The 21,207-nt window shown below is 36.5% G+C and overlaps 1 long non-coding RNA gene across 5 annotated transcripts in view; it reads right to left on the bottom strand.

The window, feature by feature from the left end:
• The window catches only part of LOC309870970, a 248,047-nt gene that overhangs the window by 201,658 nt on the left and 25,182 nt on the right, over positions 1-21,207 (bottom strand). For 4 of the 5 annotated variants that reach the window (XR_014314905.1, XR_014314906.1, XR_014314907.1 and 1 more), the window contains 3 exons: positions 21,038-21,184; positions 18,771-18,807; positions 12,873-12,992 (listed from right to left, as the gene is read on the bottom strand). This is a non-coding gene — a long non-coding RNA (uncharacterized lncRNA). Of the gene's footprint in view, positions 1-12,872; positions 12,993-18,770; positions 18,808-21,037; positions 21,185-21,207 lie in introns of those variants that run through there. The other variant, XR_014314909.1, reaches the window with a different exon arrangement.

The raw sequence follows: 21,207 nt of genomic DNA, 5'->3' as shown, positions 1-21,207 counted from the left end.
CACAGGAATAAAAAACATAGCACAGGGAATATAGTCAATGCTGTAATTGCATTTATGGTTGATAAATAGTAGCTACTCTTATGGTGAGCACAGCAGAACATACAGAGTTGTCAAATCACTATATCATGCACCTGAAACTAATGTAACATTGTGCATCAACTGTACTCAAAAATTTTTTAAATTAAATAATAAGGGGACACCACTTAATTGTGGTAATTTGTAATGTTTTCCAACTTCTAGAAGTGGAGAACATAATTTTATGTTTATGTTTGTTCCCACTGAGGACTCTTTTCTCATAGATTTCTGTAATATTACAAAGATGTCTTTCAGGGGCACCTGGGTGGCTCAGTCAGTTAATGTCTCCCTTCAGCTCAGGTCATGATCACAGGGTTTTGGGATCAAGGTTGGGCACTCTGCTCAGCAGGGAGCCTGCTTCTCCCTCTCCCTCTGCCTGCCACTCCCCAGGTTTTTGCTCTCTTTTTCTCTCTCAAATAAATACATACAATCTTTAAATAGAAAGAAAAGAAAGGTCTCCTTCATTCTACCAAACTCTCTATCTGGGTTTATAGATTAGAAGTGATTTTTTTTTTTTTTTTTTTTTTTTTGTATGAAAGTCTGGAGACTGCTTCTAGAATGCTGGTAATTCATTCAAGGAAATACTATCCAGGCATAAAAAGGCCAGTTGTTGAAGCCAGAATTGCCAGTGCATTATTGCTCTTTTTTGTACAGTTTGGCATATGTTGAGAATGTATTTGGGACTATGCTGCAGTTCAGCTCGTTAGAACATGAGTTTAAGTTCATATTTGGAGAAACATGCAGCGTGGAGAAATTAATAGGAACCAATTTTAATCCTACTAATTTATTTTCTATGATACTGTCTTTTATAGAAGACTTTAACCCACTATGTTTTCACATCTCAGCATTTCTTTCTCATGATCCCCTAAGACTTTGTTATAGCCTATAACCTGGAAATGTAACTTTTTAAGTTTTCCTCACTAGATAAATAGGCAAAATTTGTACAAGTTCCTGTGCAGATTACAAATCAAACACAGTCTTTAAAAGAATTACTTCTCTTGCTACATCTTGTAAAACATTTTTTCCTTGCTAGTTTACACCTACTTATAAATAGACACATTTATCCTACGATTTAAATTAAGCATCCATTTATATAACATGGTAGAAAATGTGCTTTTACTTTGACACTGGCTAGGACTAATGAGTACAAGTCCCCTTCTGCATAAGTTATGAGTATATTTTAAGAATATTTTACAACTAAAATTTAAGTACCAGTGTTTTTTCCAAGTAATACAATAGTTACAGTGTTCCCTAAAAACTCGTGCTTTGTGCACTTAATTAAACTTGCCAGAAACCACCATTCCTTCTATGGAAGATACTAATACTATGGATAGAAATTTACATAGAAAATATGCTTGCAGAGTTCATGGTGTTCAGAGTTAAAACATGCAACTTAAATTGCAACTTAAATTAGACCAAGTTTTATATAAATATTCTGTGGGAATTAAAAATATTTAGAGCTGACTCAATAATTTTTATACATATACATGAATGTATATGTGTCTGTAATTATTTATTTCTGTTTTCCAAATTGCTTGCCTCAAACAGCTGAGATGAAATCAGCCTAATTCTGAGATAAATGCAGCTTTCATTTGACACAAATAGTACACAAAGGTAGGTCCCTGAAAAATCTGAATGTTAAAATCTCCAAAACTGATTTTAGCCAATTCTGAGACATGACAATTCAAATCAAATCACTTTATTTTTGTTTGTTTTGAGCAAATCATATTGAAGTGTGTGTGTGTGTGTGTGTGTGTGTATACATACATACACACAGAGATCACTGGTGTATAAGTTAATTAATTTTCACAAAACAAACACATCTGCACAGTGAAGACTTATGTCCAGAAACAGAATACTACTATATCCCAGAAATCTCCTTCATACGCCCTTCTAGTCACTACCCTATCCACAAAAGAAGGCACTATCTGATTTTTAACACCATAGGTTAATTTTCCCTACCTTCAAATTTTATATAAGTGGAATCATATAACATATACTCATCTATGTCCTTTTTTTCCACTCAATATTATGTTTGCAAAATTTATCCATGTTGTTTTATATATTTTTCACTTATTCACATTTCTGTTTAGTATAAAATAATGATTTTAAGACATCATCTTTCATGACTATATATACTATGTTAAAGATATTGTATTTAAAAAATACTACTTTAAGAGTCACTGGCTTAAACCTAGCATTGTAACAGGGCATAAAATTTGGTATCAGAGGACCTGAAGAAAAGTTAGTAGCAGAACCCCTTTATAACTCTTCCTTCCTAGGCAGGAAAAGCTGACCTTACTTCTTAGTTTACATAGCAAACCCCTATTAAGAAGCTATTTTATCTTTGGGTAAGATACAAATATAATGATCAGAAGGGGCAAGTGCACCCCAATGTTTATAGTAGCAATGTCCACAATAGCCAAACTATGGAATGAGCCAAGATGTCCATCGATGGATGAATGGATAAAGAAGATGTGGTTCATATACACAGTGGAATATTACTCAGCCATCAAAAGGGATGAATACTTAGCATTTATGTTGACATGGATGGAACTAGAGGGTATTATGCTGAACAAAATAAGTCAATCAGAGAAAGACAATTATCATATGTGGAATATAAGAAACAGCACAGAGAATCACAGGGGAAGGGAGGGAAAACTGAATGAGAAGTAATCAGAAAGGGAGACAAACCATGAAAGACTCTTAACTATAAGAAAAAACTGAGGGTTGCTGAAGCGGAGGCTGGTGGGGGGAAATGGGGTAATTGGATGATGGGCATTAAGGAGGGAAGGTGATGTGAGGAGCACTGGGTGTTATATCCAACTGATGAACTATCAAACTCTACATCTGAAACTAATGATGTACTATATGTTGGCTAACTGAATTTAAATTTAAAAAGGGGGCTATTGTAATTTACCATATTCTTAATGTAGCAGACCCTATTTGTTGGCTCATAAAAGAACTACTAAAACTAATTGCTTTCAAAACCAAAGCTAAAATTTTTCTCCCTTTCCTCTATCGAGGGTGAAAAGTCTAGGTATATCTTTTTTCTCAACCTTTCTAACAATTAGGCATGGCCATGTAAAACAGTCCTGCCAGTGAAATTTAAGAGGAAGTTTTCTGGGGATTTCTGAGAAAGATTTTGCTTTTTTGTATGGAGAAGGCAAAAGAATAGCCAATATTGAGAGAACAACAAAGTTGGAAGAATGATACTATCTGACTTTAAGACTTAACTAAAAAGCAACAGTAACCAAGATAGTGTAGTATTAGCAAATGAATAGAAAAATAGATCAATGGAACAGAATAGAGGACCAAGAAATAGACCACCATATATACAGTCAATTAATCTTTGACAAAGGAGCAAAGGCAACACAAAAGAGCATAGATAATCTCTTCAACAAATGGTGCTGGAACAACTGGACATCTATATGTAAAAATTAAATCCAGAAACAGACCATATACCCAACACAAAAATTAACTTAAAATGAGTAACAAACCTAAATGTAAACTGCAAAACTACAAAACTCCTAGAATATAATGTACAAGAAAACCTAGATGGCCTCTGGTGTGGAGATGTTTTTTTTTGATACAGCACCAAAGCCACAATTCATGAAAGAAATAATATGGACTTCATAAAATTAAAAGCTTCTGTTCTGTGAAAGACAATGTCATGAGAATGAGAAGACAAACCCATAGACTGGGAGAAAATACTTGCAAAAGACACTTCTGATAAAGGACTTATCCAAAATATATAAAGAACTCTTAAAACTGAATAATAAGAAAACAACCTGACTAAAATGTGGGTCAAAGACCTTAATATACACTTCAACAAAGAAGATATATGGAAGGAAATGAGCATATGAGAAGGTGCTCCACATCATATGTCATCAGAAAAATGCAAACTAAAACATCAGTGAGATACCACTATACTCCTGTTAGAATGGCCAAAATCTTGAGCACTGAGAACACCAAATGTTGGCAAGAACATAATTCACTGATGATGGGAATGCAAAATGGTACATCCACTTTGGAAGACAGTCTGGCGGTTTTTTACAAAACTGAACACACTCTTACTATGTGATCCAGAAAATACACTCCTTGGCATTTACCCAAAGAAGCTGAAAACTCATGTCCACACAAAAAGCTTCACATGAATGTCTACAGCAGCTTTATTCATAATTGCCAAAACCTGAAAGCAAACAAGATTTTCCTCAATAGGTGAATGGAAATAAACTGTGGTATATACAAACAATGGAATAGTATTCAGCACTAAAAAAGATATTATCTGGGTATATGAGTGGCTCAGTTGGTTAAGCAACTGCCTTCAGCTCAGGTCATGATCCCAGACTCCTGGGATCGAGTCCCGCATCAGGCTCTCAGCTCCTCTGACTTTCTCCCCTCTCATGCACTCTCTCTCTCTCTCTCTTAAATAAATAAATAAAATCTTAAAAAAAAAAAAAAAAAGAAGAAGAAGAAGGAGAAGAAGAAGAAGAAATGATCTATGGAGTAGCCTTAAACGCATATCAATAGGAGAAAGAAACCAATCTGAAAAGGCTACTTTTTGTGTGACTCCAGCTATACAACATTCTGCAAAAGGCAAAATTGTGAAGACACTAAAAAGATCAATGGTTTCCAGAGGTAGGGATGGGAGGAAAGGATAAATGGGTAGAGCAAAGAGGATTTTTAGGATAGTGAAAAGACTTTTTATGATAATATAATGATGAATATATGCCACTGCACATTTGTCCACACCCACACAATGAACAACACCGAGAATGAACCCTAACATAAACTATGAACTTTGGGTGATTATGATGTGTTAATGTAGGTTCATCAATTGTAACAAATGTACTGTTCTGCTGAGTGATGTTGATAATGGAAGAGGATATATATGTGTTTAGCAGGGAATATATAAAAAATCTCTTCACCCTCTCCTTAAATATATTATGAACCTAAAATAGTCTAAAAATTAATATTTTAACAAATAAATATGACAAGAAAGGGGAAAAATGACAATTCTAAAAGAGGTAAGCATAAGAGAACAAGTTATCGATGTCATTCTTGACCTTACCTTCCTATCTTTCTTCTGAATATGATTTAGCAGTACTATTGTGACCACAAAATAATGAACATGGAAATGAAAAGGTGATACACCTAAAGTGGTCAAGCCAAAATATGATAATCAGCATGTTATTTGAGCTTTCCATTAATGCAGCTAAAACTATGTCATTGATATACCATTTATCCAAGTAATCAAGATAGAAACATGAACTGAAGAATATTGCTTAAAACTATGCTGGGATATAAAAATGACTAAACACAACCCTTGTTTTGAGCTTGAGATGTTCACATCTTACCAGATGATTAAATAGAATAAGTAAAAGGATAAATTGCAACATGGGGAATAATTGCAACATAGTAAGTATTGCAGATATTAATAAAGTTTTGTGGGAATCCAGAAAAAAAACAAAACAAAAAAAAACAAAAATAAAAAACTATGCTGTATTTTACATTGATTTCTTGAAAAAAAAAATACTGACTGAAAAACTGGGTGATCATCCCACATGAATTATGCCTAGTTATGAGATAACTGCAGTACTTTCAGATTATTTTCTTTAAAACAATATTGTGAATTTCTTGTTGTTGCAGCATAACTTGAGCAAACATCCAAATATCTTACTATTGAGACTCTCTGGGGTCCACTGGAGAATGCTGATGGTAGACTGCTACTTAAGCACCTTGCAGGAATCCCCAGAGGTCAATGGACTTCAAACAATTATTATTTCAGCAGTTACAGAAAATATAATTTAACATCTTCCTTTAAACAGGTAGACTACTGTAATGATAGTTCTGAAGTGGTTTATTGTCTCATTAAATTAACAGTTTCCCACAGACTCTTGGGGTCTGGTTTTGGGGTTGAGATGTTAGGGGAAAAGCATTTAAAAGTCCTTTGCTCCTCCTGTTGAAAGTGATTAATCCTTTATTTGCACCTATTTATTCTTATTTGTAGCAAAAATCCCTTTATCTCTCCCTTACCGGCTTTCTAAAACTACATCTAAATAAAAATAAATTATACTTCAGCTTTTTTTTAATTTAAAGCACATCTGATGTTTATATCTATATCTGGATATATCCCAATAGGTATTTTATGAGTATTTAAAATCTATCTTAAAACATGGCATCTTACTAACAATGTGTATTTCTTATGTTTGTGCTAAGACCATACACTGTGTTGAGTTGGTTTAAACAATGCAGTTAGAAAATCTGTTCTCAAATTCCACTGTTAGTAATTTTGTAGTAGAGAGGTTCAGGAATCATAAGAAAAACTATGTTAACATTCCTGCTTTGTTTGTTTGGAGAAGCACTGTTTTTATACAATTGAGGGCCCAATTAATGAATTTTTCTATTTTTTCTATATTTTATAGCAGGAAAATCAAGGAATTTGGGGTTTACAGAACAGTTGTGTGGTATATGTAAAACTGAAAAATATCTGCATATTCAGAGCCCCTGCTTTTGATGTCTAGACTACTTTAATGGACCTCATTCACTTAAACTAAAAATCACACTGAGGCATAGAAATGATGACAAATATTTCCCAGAAAAGCCCAAAATGAGCATTCTTTCTTGTAATCCACTGATTGTAAACAGAAGAAAAGCATCAAAGAACTCTGATATGATCTTTTAAAAGTAAATTTTCCATGTTATATTAAATTTCTAAAATTTTATTCATTTAGGAAGATAAATAGGAAAATAAAATTCCATATAAAAAGAAATAGATACAACTACTCACATTTCCCAAATGACAAATAATATTATAGCTAAGACTTGCAGACACCCAATGTTATTTATCAAACCATATGCAAGCATAGTGTAAGGAGAAAGTGCTTATGTAGTATGTAAGCCAGCCTTTGACCAGCTCTGGCACCTGACCAGAAGTTGTATTTTTGGAGGCACAGATGTCTTCAGCACAGATAGTGTTCTATTTAACACCAGGAGCATGTCTTTTTCTACTTACATTTCCTGGAAAATAAGCACATATTTTGTAACCAGTCTATGAATAATGAAATACCTTCTCATGAATGGCTGACTTCAGAAGGTTCAGGGTTTCAACCTGGGTAAACAAGTATATATTTGTATGTCTGTCTAGGTTTATGTGTACTTATGCTACATTTCATAAACTGTCTTACAAAAAGGTTTCTGAAGGCCTCTGCTGACTTCTACTTCCCACATTTCGTGAAGGGGTAGAGGGGGTGGCTCTTCATTGAAGGCTTCAAGTCATGTGTTTCTGTCTTGAGACAAATCACAGACTACTTTAGTAAGTAGAGCATGAATTGTCTCAAGATGCTCCCCAATCAGTAACATTCTATTGGAAGACAAAGCAAGTAAGTGCTCTTCGTTTATCTGAGAGGTCCTAGAGAGACTTCTGGCTCATGGAAAGAGTCAAAGTAAAACTTTGATGATATGAACTAAAATGAGAAAGAATACACATATGTCCTAATAAAGGAAGAAACAGAGGCAGAAACCAGTTAGTCGTGTGTGTCTATGTGTGTGTGATGTGTGGTGTGTCAGAGTAGGGTGGGGGTCAGCCATAAGGGGTCTGACCTCTAGACATTAATTCCTCTTGTTACATTCAGCATCTAAGTTTTTGATTCCTTTAATTATGTCCATTGCACCTTGGTGAAAATGCTGAAACATCCTCTCTTCACATCCCTCCCCCGACACTCCCCATACACACACATAGAGATGGATAAACTCAGATGGATAAAAAGAAGATCCCTCAAGGTTCTTTTCATGAAGACAGAAGATAGAGTGGGTTTGCAAAATGGCCACAAAGATTACCCAGGCATCCTTTAACTGGGGACTCAATGAGTTTCTTTGGGTTCTCAGAGACTGGATGAGATGGAAACTACAGAGATAATTAAAAGTCAATATACATTTTAAATTCCATTTTTGTTTAAAGAAAGTTACACAAAGTTGTGAAAACAATTCATATGTTGCTTATTACCTAGAAATTTAGCCCAATGTTCAGAGTAGCATTGTCGAGAATAACCAAAATATGGAAAGAGCTGAGATGACCTTCAACAGACAAAAAAAGAATATGTGGTCCATACATACAAGGGAATATTACTCAGCCATCAGGAAGGATGAATACCCAGCTTTTTCATCAACATGGATGGAACTAGAGTAGACTACACTAACTGAAATAACTCAATTATCATATGGCTTCACTTATTTACACAACATAAGAAATAGCATGGAGAACATGAGGAGAAGGAAGGGAAAAATGAAGGGGGGGAAATCAGACGGGGAGATGAACCACAAGAGACTATGGATTCTGAGAAACAGAGTTTTAAACAGGAGGAGCATGGGGTGATGGGTGAGCCTGGTGATGGGTATTAAGGAGGACCTGCATTGCATGGAGCACTGGTGTTACACACAAACAATGAATCATGGAACACTACATCAAAAACTAATGATGTACTGTATGGTGACCAACACACCATAATTTTAAAAAAAAGAAGGGGGCACCTGGGTGGCTCAGTGGGTTAAGCCTCTGCCTTCAGCTCAGGTCATGATCTCAGGGTCTTGGGATCGAGCCCCACATCGGGCTCTTCACTCAGCAAGAGCCTGCTTCCCCCTCTCTCTCTGCCTGCCTCTCTGCCTACTTGTGATCTCTCTCTCTCTGTCAAATAAATAAATAAAATCTTTAAAAAAAAAAAAAAGAAGAAGATTGAGGGGAAAAAAAAAAGAAATTTAAATAAATATCTGTAACATCTTCTATCCATTTGGGTTTTGAGTTGCCAAGTGGATTCTGGGCTTTATTTTTTTCTGAGGTAATTCTGTTACATTTCAATATCAGTACATGGCCATGGTGCCTGATTTAGGTATCCTTGTCTGAACAGAGTATAAACCATGCAATTAAAAATCCTAAATCATACATAAATGGCTATTTTCTTTTCAAACATACAATTGCTCAAAAAGCAAACAGATTTTTTCCCTAAGTACATACATTTTATGTGCATTTAGTTCGTATGAATTTCCATTACTGTAAAATTTTTTCCAAGTCTGTACTGATTCATCAATTTAAAAGTGATATTAATCTCTGCACCCCCAATAATATTTTGAAAATGATAGTAAATTGTAAATTGTATTTGTACTAATGGTGGCACCATTGTAGGTATTATATAGAAATAACAGCTCTGCTTTGAGGGACTGAGTCTTGCATTTTGCAAGTATTATTATACAAGAGTTTCAGAGATGCATACCTTGTATAAAATGTGCCCATCCTGTAATTATATGATCATTGTGAAATATTCAATCAAAACATATAAAGAAGAAAGTAAAAATCATCCATAAGCCTAATACTAAGAAATATAATTATAGTCTTTGAAAAAAAAAAACTGCTAAAATGTTTAAACAAAATATTAACATATTTTCCTTATGATAAAAAATTAGAATAAGGTTAGAAGAAATATTATATTAGTTAAATACCTCAATCACTTAACTACTAATGCTCCTTAACTCCTGCTTATTCGGATTTATCTTCACTTCCCACTCTTTGATTTGAAAGGAGCACAACCAAATGCCTTCAGCCACACAGTGGTCCTCCTCAATCCCTCAATCCTTGGTCCTTAAGACCAAGTCCCTTTGATTATACTTTGAAATACACCTCCATTCCTCCATCTTTGCTCTCACTCCCCTCATCTACTCCTCCATCATTCTGTACCTAGACTATGCAAGAGCCTCATCTTTGTCTCCCTGCTTTCTTCCATTTCTGTCCCTTTAAAATAGTCTCTCATTCAACAGCTAATTCCAGGCTGTTTATTCTAATAATCAAATTATTAGATTTATTTATTCGGTCATTCATGGCCTTGAACCTACTTTGTACTCCAAACTTTCCTAGGCACCAGAGATACATCAGTGAATAAAACAAATCTCCTCTCTTGATGCAACAACTTACAGGTTCTGGGATTTCTCAGGACTTCTCAGGCCTTCATGTTCTTTCTCAGATGCCTGTTTAGGGAAGACTTCTGTGTCCCCCAGTCCACCCCATCCCACCCCACCCCACCTGCTGGATTAAGTGCACATACTTGTATTTTCAGGATTTCCTGTGCATTCCTATCTCTCAGCAGCTACCTACAGTATACTATCATGGTCAATTCCTTTGCATCCTTCCTATGTTAGACTATGAAGTCCTCCTAAGAAGGAACTCTGTGCTTCCACTCTTGTTTATTAGATGACATCATGACCGCATGACCTAACTACCAGTTATTGGAATACTTGTTTGGAAAAAAAAGGCCCAGAGAATTTAATTTCAGTATCATACAGAAATGAAGCAGCAAATAAAAAACCTAATGAAGCGTCTCAGGCTCAGAATTCCATTCTGGGTTTTTCTTTCTTGTATCTCTAGACGTATTTTAGAATCTGATTGGTAGAAAATGGCCCTAGATAAGGTAGGGATCACATAAAAGGGAACAGGTTTGTGGAGACTAAAAATACAGTTAATACCAAACCCATTTTTAACTTTCCAGCTGAGTGATTCTCTACAAATTAAATAAATTCAAGACTTATTTTCTTAATTTTATAATTTCTTAATTTCATTTCATAATTGATATGTAGGTCATGAAATATCTAGCCAGTTTTCCTGCAGGCAGATGAAAATGCGGTATGATGCTTAATGGTGGATTATATCCATGCAGTATGAGTTTTTATTTATTTCAATTACTGGCAATTTTCTGACTCTTCTCCTTGAGGTCTGGGCCTATCCCTTAGGCCTATTCATCTCCATCCCTTCTATTTTTCCAGGGATAGGAATGTAGTAGGGTGTGTTAGACAGTGGTTTACAGTCAAACATAATTGGTCACATTGCTCAAAAAATGTGTTTTTTTCTGAGATTCTGTCTGCAGAAAGAACATTGAATCCACATGTGTTGTTTTCTCCTGTTGCCATTGACATCCAACGGTCAACATCTGGTCTGTTTTTGGTTTTAAAAAACTTTTTTTTTTGTTTTGTTTTGTTTTTTGTTTTAATGTGGCTTTCCTATTTTTCTAAACTTATCCCAGATGCCAAGATTGTCCAAATTCTAACCTTTTTTCCAGGCTTTATTTTGTATGGATAATGGTTCAGTAAGTGATTATTATTACTTTCCTCTGCAAAATGAAAGACGATAATCCTTCTTTATGTTCTCTTAAGCTTTTCTAAAGATGAATTGGCTTTTTAAAACAAAATATTTTAAAGTAGAATTTTATGCTTTTTTAATTAAAGGGGTATTTTTTAAATAATTGAAAAAAGCTGGCTTAATATATCAGAACAATAATATATTCTTCATCTTGGCTCAGGAGGAATTGGCTTGATTTTGCAAAGACCAAAGTATTCATTTTTCTTGGTGTGAATTCATTCACCTTCTTAATCTTGGTTTAGAATATATAATATTGTATGGAAAGTGGAGATCGGAGAACTTAGGACACCCTTTGAGTTTTATTAGGAGGAAATAAAAATTCACATTAAAACTTATCTTGGAATGACTCACAGATTCAACAGGGATCATTCTCCAAAATAAAAATGGCCCTATATTTAGGGGAAAAAAGATAATAAGAGGCTGTGCCCAGCCCGAGTTTTAATTCTTAAAGAACCAAAATTCTCTGTTCAACCTTAACCCATGTGAATTTCTTAAATCTCAGCCGATTTTACTTTAAAACTGGAAAGCATCAGGACCACCATGAAAAAACAGACAATAATTTGGTCTTAAAAATTATTAAGTAAATACTGATTTTTCAGGAGAAAAACTCAAACCACAGACATCCACACCCAATAACTAGCTAATCTACTCTAAGTGCCAAAGATGAATAGTAAAAAATAGAAAAAGAAACTATAGTTTTTATCCACACTTCAAAAAGTATATTAAATACCAAAGGCAAATTTCAGTTATCTAGAGCTTAGATTGGTAAATACTTGACTTCTTTGGTTTTACAAATTTAATGATTTTTAATTAAAATGATCAAAATAAAGTGCTATTTAAATAATTCTCCTACAGTTCTTATTCCCTTTTCCCTATGACTAGGGACTAAGAACGTTGGTCATTTTTGCTCAAAAATTACTTGAAACTATTTAGTTTCTTTTCCTCAAAATTTAGCATAAATATTGCTGACAATTCACACTTCTATCTTATTGTCTTTCATTAAGAACATTTAGCCTGAGAAGGTACAAAAGGGGACACAAGTTCTATAGAGTGTTCATATTCAAGTTGATGATTAATCTTTTCAAATGTTTTAATGTTATTATGTCTAGAAATCATTCTCTGGTGCATTTTCTAATTTATACCACCATATACCAGGATTTTCTTTTATGAAACTGATTTCTGTATGCAGTATTATGAATATGATTATTAAGGTTCTAACACATGATCTTGGGCACATCATAAGAGCTGGTGTGCATTGAATGCTACAATTTGTCAAGTTCACATTTGGGAAAAATAGGATTATAGTGAAATATACTTTGATGATAAGGATGAGAGTTTTTATCAGAAAATTAACACGCCCCCCCCAAAAAAATAAAATTAACACGGTCCAAAGATGATTTATAAAATCGTCATTGTCCAGAAGTCAGCTCCATAAAAACTACAGATTACGTGAAAAGAATTCCCCTTGCTTCCTAATAAAGAAAGTCCCCTCTGTAACTTCAAGGTTGGTTACCTGTCTAAAGACTTGAGCGTCAAGGATCATCATTAAAAGGCTGATTTTGTTTTTCTCACTTTAGCACATAGTAAGGTATCTTTTAAAGCAAACTCTACTTACGATTTTAGGATTTACGGCAAACATGAAATTAGAGTCCAGTCTTCCAAATCATCTTTTTTCCATAAAAGTATAGAATCACGTGATTCCTGGTCTTGGATTTTCACTAGAGTCAAAAGATTCCTATAGCAAACAATGAAAAATGAATAGAGACAAGATCAGAGAAAGGAAAAAGACCCCCCTTCCATATTATGTCATAGCCAGGCACTTCATTCTATATAATTGATTACTCTGAAATTGACTTCCAGATATTTAGTCCTTTTCATTTTTTTTGTTTGTTTGTTTTTCTTCATCTTCAGAGGGTTAAAAAAGAACGTTTCAGGTTAGAGGAAGTAACAAGTTAGGCATTAGAAATCAAAGCCTGCCGGATGATGCAAATGACATCAGTGAAAATATAACAGTGATGATATTAATGATGCACAAACAAATACAGCCCTGGCTTACCCTGTGACCTTGTATCCACCTTGCTTTACCAGAACAAACCCTATTTAAGGTGATCAAACCAGGTAGTGCAAGGCTTGAATTAGATTTTGGAGGGGAGACAACTTCTTTGTTACACATTGATTGGGTTATGCAGCTCCTTTTCTTCTTTATAATTTTAAGTGTTTATCATGTAGATGTTGTTGAATACTGGCCATCTTTTCCCATCCTAACTGCATAATAGTAACACAATTTGCCTTGGATATCTATTAAGCAGGCGTTACTGGTGATGCTGGTTGCCTATTATGTGTACACCATTCCTTCCTGGGCAAGGAATGTGGTAAGGAATTATCTATTATCCTCGATATCCAGAAAAGGAAAAAAATGGCAGGTGCTTGCTGCTGCAGCAGCTAGGATAAAAGTATATAATATTGATATTGCCAGTCATACACTCTCAACCAGTAAATCCACTTTGGAGTGAGGTATGCAAAGATGCAGGGACAAAGGAGATATTGTCCTGGTACAAACAGCAGAGACAACAGTTCCAGGGTTAGCACTGGCAATGGTTCCAATGGCAGAAAAGGTTCAAGATTGGGGGTAACGGTGGGGGTGGGGCAATATCTGGCATCCTGCAGCTGTGGCCATAATTTTATCCTAGTGTTTCCTGAGGAGTAACTTTAGCTGTGTTCCTGGTGTTCAGTCTTTCTTGGTTCCTGCTTGTTTTCTGAGCCTAATATTCAAAATTTGCTACAAATTCTGTGAGTACCCCCACAAGCTTTTTGAGAAATTCCTTTTGTATTTAACTCATCCAGGGTCATTCTGGTTAGTTTGAAGGAGAAACTCTGATGGTTAAATGGCTTGAATAGAGAAGTTTTTGCTTTCTGGGTCTGGAAATAGCCAATTCGTATGCTTGCTTTGGTGCAGATTTCATTCACTAGTAAGGAAATGTATTGAAAGCCAGCTGAATTTATCAACTGCTAAGTGCTTGCTGTCCATTCTAACCTCTCCAGAATTTTCCCTAGATCATCAACAAAATATTAAAAGTGAAATAACTTTCTCTCTCCACTTCTTTTTTAACTGGTAGGCTCAGTTCTTCCTTCTTTATGAAAGTTTTCTAAAGGCTTTGCTATAAACAATGCATCATGCATCTAAAGAAATCTGATCATTTGCTGTTATGCTCATAAAAATCTCCATCCCACCATTGTTCTTTCTCAGTGGCAAGAGCACTGGACCAGAAGTCTGGAGAACATACTTCCTAGTCCTTGTTCTTTTCCTAATTGATTTTGACCTTCGTCAATGACTTCATCTTTCTTACATACCAGTTGCCCATGTATAAAATGTGGGAAGGAAACCTCAGGAAGGTGGGCTGTTATCACTGCTTCTTGTATTACTTCTTACTTCACACAATCTGATTTCATAAGAAAATGTTTTAACATGAAAAATTTGCCCTATTCTCTCCAGCCCCTCAACAGAAGCATTATTATCCATCCTTCAATAGAACATAAGGAGAAAACGGGGGCAATAAAAGCAGAAAAAGAAAAAAAAAAAACCCTTGTTTTATTTTGATAGAAGTTCATGAAATATTGCAACTCAGTTTCAATTTTCTGGAGCTCTGTACAATTAGTTAATCTTAATTATTGCCTAGAGAAACCAAACATGCCTAATTCCAGGGGTTTAAAGAATTCCATTCATTAAAATAAAGGAGTCAGGCATAGGTAGAGTGATATTTTTATGAAGCACTAGACTTGTAATTTTCCAACATCTGTAGGGAGTTAAAAAACAATCACTATGATCATTTCAGTTACTCTGAAGCCAGAAATATGAGTAATCCTTAGACGTTTTATGGGTCCTACAAAATCATCAAATAGATTTTCAAAAAGTGTCTGCAGTAAGAACCACACCTCTTTTTTTCTGGCCATGGAAAAACCATGTAAAATAGATTCTCAATGAAGCCAGCATTGTAAGTAACAGACACAGAGTTTATTTTTAGAGGCTGGGTTGCCATTAGTACATGGTTGGACACTTTCTAGTCTGACTTAAACACACAAGAAACACCTTCCTGATATACTCCACCCTATATAAAGTATAAAACATAAGGTTCTAATAATAGGGATACACCTAATAAATGCATTGATGGGTGTTTTTTCTTTCAACACAATTAAATTACCCTAAGCCGTATCTAGTTAATGAGGCCTTAAATTGTCAGAAATAAATCGGTGCACTCTGCCTTAACTTCCCCATGAGGCAATGGGAGTCACTGCTCTTTTCAGCTACTTAAATTTATTTTGGACCCTCTGCCTATCTAGTGAAGGTCCCTTTAGTGAGACCAGTCAGGGACTCCAGCTGCCTGTCTCCTCCCTAAGAGGCCAGCTACAGTGCCACATAAGTCTTTTCTACTGGAAGCTGACACTGTACTAACAAAGAAAGCTGGCAAGCAGCTGTAATTGGGAAGTTTAAGCTTGGGAATATTAGGAAAAGACACTTAGTTCTGCATCACCCTTGAGCATTTTTAGAAGGTGTAAGGTACTTCTGCTTCTAATTAAAACCAGAGGAAACACTGAATGAAGGCCAGGCTCACATGTAATAAAAGAGATGTGTATTTTGACAGGCTTTTTCCCTGGTAGTCACTACATCTTTACCCTGACTTCTCAAATTTCTGTAGTAAGGGAGCGTCACTCTCATTCAACTTTTCAAACACAGAATAACATGATCATGTGCCTAAGGAAGGTGATATGATGATTTAAATTCCTATTAAAGTATACGTGACCGACATTAGATTATTTCTGAAGGCAGGTTAGGATAAGAAGAAGAGTATTAAGATACTAAGAGTGTAAAAAAATGTTGGAAGTTGGCCAGGAAACATAATTCATCCACAGATTAACATGGGGAAGCCGGTATTTAGGAGGGACTTTTGAGCTAACTTGACGCTTACCCACTAGGCTTACAGAGAAGCTGCAAGGTGACTTTTGTTTTAACGGGGAACCCTTGGTCAGGCTTGACTTGATGTTCAAAGACTACATCACGTAAATGTTGTCAACAGAAATCCCAGGCTGACTTTTTGTTTATTGCCAGTCTCTGTCTGTTATGTGAATTTCTTGGGGGTAAGGAGTATTACTGTTCTATACACCACTGGAGCCCAAGCACCTGAAAAGTGTCTGGTACATGAGAAGGACTCAATAAATATTTGTCTTAGGAAGGAAGGAGCAGAGGCCTATTGAGACCACCCAGTGACAGAAAATCTGGGGCATGCGGTCTTCAGTAGTCCAATGAATATGTAGCTATGTTCAAGAAGTCTGTGGTATAAACAAATGAATTTATAACATACCCAAAGGAGTGTGGTTATAAGAGAGTTGACACATTATTCGCTTGGCAAGGTTTATCTCACTATGTTCACTCACCCCAAAGCTTGCTCTGGCCTCTGACTTACCTCCCACAGCATGCAACTTTCATTCTTAAGCATGCCCCCAATCAGGCCACTGCCCAACCATGTTAAGTCCCATGTTCATCGTGTGGTATAAATCTGAGAGTGAGATTAAATCTTTAGAGGAGGGAACTAATGGATCCACCTAGCAACAGAAGAGACTGAGGAAAGGGGAAGAGGGTAGAAAGAAAGGAGCTCCATGAAATCTGAGCGCATGGAAAGGGTGATGGGAGCAAAAAAACCTCTATATACTTTAAAATCTGGCTCTGGATTTGCCCTTCTCAAATGCTGACTGTACCAGCCTGTAAAACATTTAGAGAGATGCACAACTGTGCAAACAAAGCAAATTGCAAACCAGTTTTAGTAATTTCTCAATGAAGGGATTACCCTGTAATTCTCTGTGAACCTCCTATTTTGCAAGCCCAAAGGGAAAATAGTTTGTTCTAGACACGTCTATCATTGCTTGTCCCACCCTCAGCTAGTTGGAAGGGAAACTGCCCTTGCCTTCAAGTCCCTGCTGAACATGCACAACCATGCTCACTGGCCTCCTCTATAAAATATGGTCAAAATAGTATCTGCCTCCCAAATTGTTATTGGGATTAAATGAATCATGTCTAGAGTTTTTAGGAGACTGTCTGGCACTTAGTAAGTATCAAATAAATGTCAGCAGTGATAAGGACTGTGATGGTAAGAGATGACAGTGATGATGTTTATAATAATTTCAACACACTACTAGGTATGACTGACTGGATAGGACAGGGTCCTAGCCAAAAGTTACCAATCAAGAAACTGCATGTTGTTTTCTGATTTCTGTGGCCAGTTTCCAGCAGTGAGTTGGACCAGTCAGAGCCTTTCTCAGAGAACCAACCAATAGTGACTGATAAAGGTCATGAGTGGGGTGACCCCAATGTGGCAGTTGAAGGTTACAATCAGAAGGAGAAAGTAACTGAAAGAAAGGTGAGTGAAAAATAGACATTGTAAGAAATGCACAAAGAAACTGAAACACTTACAGAGAGAAAGAGAATGCAAACCCTGAGTGATCAGCACCTGGCCTGCCTCTTAATTCTGCTGCTCTCACTACTGGTTTCTTAAATGTTCTCCTAGATCCCAACCCTCACTCCTGACTTCTAGTTTTTTAACTTTTTTTGTTTTAAGATTTTATTTATTTATTTGACAGAGATCACAAGTAGGCAGAGAGACAAATAGAGAGAGAGGAGGAAGCAGGCTCCCTGCTGAGCAGAGAGCCCAATGTGGGGCTCCATCCCAGGACCCTAGGATCATGACCTGAGCCGAAAGCAGAGGCTTCAACCCACTGAGCCACCCAGGCGTCCCCTGACTTTTAGTTTTAAATCCATTTGAGTTTGAGTGGTTTTTATGTTTCATGAGCCCAAAGACTCCTTGCTGGATTTTAAAAATACTTTTTATAGTATAATTGGTCATACTACAAAAAATGAGTCAGACATTATCTGGCTACAAGACTTCCTTTCAACTGTGGTTTACAAGTTTTAGAGCATACCAATGATTACAAACACTTGTTAACAGATTCAGCTGTTTATGCACATTGGAATTTCTATGGATAGTCCCTCCTATGTAATTCCATCCTCATGGGCACTACAAAGAGATGGTGATGTTAGTGATCTGAACCCAGGACTGGGGTAGCAGAGGAGTGTCAGGCAGCGCAAACTCAAATGCCTACAGGAGACACTAATGCATAAACCAAGTACAATTTACTACAGAGTGGTAGCAATTCTGCCAATTGAAGAGGCATGCCATCCTGCGTCTCTCTGGGCCCCTTCCCAAGAAGAGAATTTCTCCTCAGATCAGTCTTCTGTTGACGGATGGAAATATGTTTCCAATATAAAAACTGGAAATCCAAAATTTAAAAACTTGAATCTTCTGATTTTTAAATGTTGGAAACTAATTTAATTTTTAAAACTAGATATGGTCTGAGGAAAATGTGTCTGTAGACCCAGCTTTATCTGAGGCTGCCAGCATACATCCTTTGATTTAATGGGATGAGAAGTCCTCTCTGGTAAGGAGCTGGATGCCTCACAACTTACCATATTTCCTAAGTCCCCAGCTGGCTATGTGGTTACACTGTAAAAAGACAAGAAAGGGGAGAATTATTTTGAGATGTTTTGCCTGAGGGAAATGAAAAAAGTACATCAACATTAATCTAAAAGATTCGAGAACAAGTTAGCATAATTATCTTCAAATTATGGATCCTGGTAATAATGCATACATAATAATGCAATAATGCCTTTTGTACTGAAACAAAACTGTGTTGTGTCTCCTAGCATATTTGTATGTCATTTTGCAATTGTCTTCTCCAGCATGTACATTTCAACAACGATGTCTAAGAAAATCACAATATGCGGGTAATTTTTAAACTTTTTTTCCTGTTCCTAACAGATTCAGATTAAACCCATGGCTTTTAAAGTTATATTTAAACATACTCATTGTCTACGGTAGGAAAATAGTTTAAGTGATATATACGTGCATTTTAATTTCCCTAGAATGATGTGCTCTAAGTTGAAAAAAGAATTTTCCAGAATAACCTAATTAATTGCAATAGAATATACATTTTGAAGTGCAGACTATATATATAAAACATGATACAAGGCATGGCTTTCAGATTATAATTCAGTCATAGTCTTCTCAGTGTGTACTACAACCATCCTCTTATTTTCAAAAGACTGTATGAGCTCTCTCTATGAAATGTAAATCTTGGTATTATGTCTTTTGCTCTAAATTCTTCAAATTTAAAGCAAAGTAGTTATAACAGAGAGATTAACTTCCTTCCACATCTTCTCTCTTAAAATCTGTGTATCTAATGCTGAAGACAAATGATGTAAGAGAATCAGTTAGTGGTATTTAAAAACTCTAGACCTTGTATGAATAAGTCTTCACTACTTTCAGTGTTAACCCCAACATGTAAAGAGTTTAGAAGAGTTTCCAGTGTTAATCCCAATTTAGAAGAGTTTACTACTGTCCTTGAAGAAGAGAACACTGAACAAACAGAAAATCAGCAACTGTTCTTAGAACCATTAGGGACTCGTGTTGGAGGGCAAACCACCCCTGAAATCTGAGAGAGACAGGTGGTGACAGGCAGAGTAACAGCTACCCAAAGAAGTCCACATCCTAATTCCTGGAACTTGTAACTATGTTACTTTACACAGCAAAAGGAAATTAAGATATTAGGTGGAACTATGGTCAATAATCAACTAATATTAAAATACACAAATTACTGACTAGGCCTAATGCAATCACAAAAGTACCTCAGAAATGGGAGAGTGAGACAGAAGAGAATCATAAAGGTGGCAGTGTGTAAAGTTCCCTGCCCTATGTTAATGGTTTGGAAGATGGGGAAATGAATTCACCATCAGGGATGCAAGTGGGCTTCAGGAAGTGGAAAAAACGCAGACAAAAGATTGTACCACGGAACTTCCCCAAGAAATGTCACCCTTCCAACCAGCCCAATGAGACCCATACAAACTTCTGAATCCAGAACCAAAAGATAATAAATTTGTATTGTTTTAAGACATCAAGTTTGGGGTAACCTGTTACAGTAGCAATAATAAAATAATACACGGGCTAATCCAGAGAGTCTCAGCCCTGCAGCTTACCTGAAGCAGAGGCCACTACAGTCATAATACCAAAATGCTAATCTTTGCAAACCGCTGGAGGGTGAATGTGGACCAGCTGAGAGTGAGAAAGCCCTGGGAGCTGTAGTCTTAAGAGAGGTCCCAACATTTTCAGGGTTTCACCTCTAAGAGTCCCCTACCAGGTTCTCATAATGATGTAGGAAAGCTCACCCAAGGCAGGGGGAAGGGTAGACCAAGCAACACAAAATCCACCCAGAGCATGGAGCGCGTGAGTGGCTCCGTCTCTTGAGCACCGGACTCTTGATTTGGGGTCAGGTCTTCTCAGGGTCATGAGATCAAGGTTTGAGGCACCAGGCAACATGCTGAGCATGGAGCCTGCTGAAGACTTTGTCTCTTCCTGTCCCTCTGCCCCCGCCACACACACATACACACACTCCCTCATTCTCCCTAAAAAGCAAGCAAGCAAGCAAACAAACAAACAAACAAAAAACATCCAGAGCATTCTCCCTAACAAAGGTTTATCCCTTAAGTTTACCCCGTGTGAAGTATAACTTTACTGTTTTTTGCGGGTAGTCTCTCCCTTATCCACGGAGGCTACTTTCCAAGAACCCCAGGGGACACCTGACATCTCAGAAAGTACTGAAATGCACCTACACCACAGTTGTCCCACCACATGTATACTCGGGAACTCCCTCTCAAAATTCCTTATTGTGTTTACTCACCATTCTTCTTGAGACGAGGTGAGACGCTCCAACGCCTACGTGAGGAGATGAAGAGAGGGAACGACGCAGGCAGCGAGACGCGGGGACTGACCTTCTGCTGATTCGTCAGAAGGAGAATCACCTGTTTCTGGAGACTGACTCTCGAAACTGCGGATGCCAAAACCGTGGAT

This window comes from Mustela nivalis, assembly GCF_964662115.1.
Source record: "Mustela nivalis genome assembly, chromosome: 1".
Classification (NCBI taxonomy): Eukaryota; Metazoa; Chordata; class Mammalia; order Carnivora; family Mustelidae; genus Mustela; species Mustela nivalis.
The sequence above is the reverse complement of the archived record's forward strand: the minus strand, read 5'-3'. Positions and strand labels throughout refer to the sequence as shown.